Genomic DNA, 642 nt, shown 5'->3' on the forward strand with positions numbered 1-642 from the left:
TATTGCTCCGCCCGCAATCGAAGCAAACAACTTTGAACTTAAACCTTCGTTGTTGCAGGCTGTGCAACAGAACCAATTCTCTGGAAATCTTACCGAAGATCCAAACCTTCATTTATCCGTATTTGTCCAATACGCTGATACTGTTAAAGCTAATGGTGTCACTTCAGAGGCAATTCGACTTCGTCTTTTTCCTTTCTCATTAAGAGATAGCGCTAGAAGATGGCTTCAATCTCTCCCTTCCAACTCAGTCACCACCTGGAACGAGTTGAAGAAAGTTTTTCTTGCCCGATATTTTCCGCCAAGCAAAACAGCTATGTTAAGAGCCCAGATAAACGGATTTAAACAGAAAGACAACGAGTCTCTTTTCGAAGCATGGGAAAGATACAAAGACATGATGAGACTTTGCCCACACCATGGTTTGGAAGACTGGTTAGTAATTCACACATTTTATAATGGTCTCTTATACAATACAAGGTTAACAATAGACGCCGCTGCAGGTGGTGCACTAATGAACAAACCTTATGTTGATGCTTACCAGCTTATCGAGAGCATGGCCCAAAACCACTATCAGTGGGGAACCGAACGAACAACAGTGGAAAAACCTCAACCGAAAACTGGCATGTACGAGATAAGTAACCTTGA

The 642-nt window shown here is 42.2% G+C and overlaps 1 pseudogene; it reads right to left on the minus strand.

The window, feature by feature from the left end:
- Positions 1-320: 320 nt before the first annotated feature.
- On the minus strand, positions 321-420 carry LOC127099046 (uncharacterized; annotated as a pseudogene).
- Positions 421-642: the final 222 nt, after the last annotated feature.

Source organism: Lathyrus oleraceus, chromosome 6 (genome assembly GCF_024323335.1).
Source record: "Lathyrus oleraceus cultivar Zhongwan6 chromosome 6, CAAS_Psat_ZW6_1.0, whole genome shotgun sequence".
NCBI classification, from domain to species: Eukaryota; Viridiplantae; Streptophyta; class Magnoliopsida; order Fabales; family Fabaceae; genus Lathyrus; species Lathyrus oleraceus.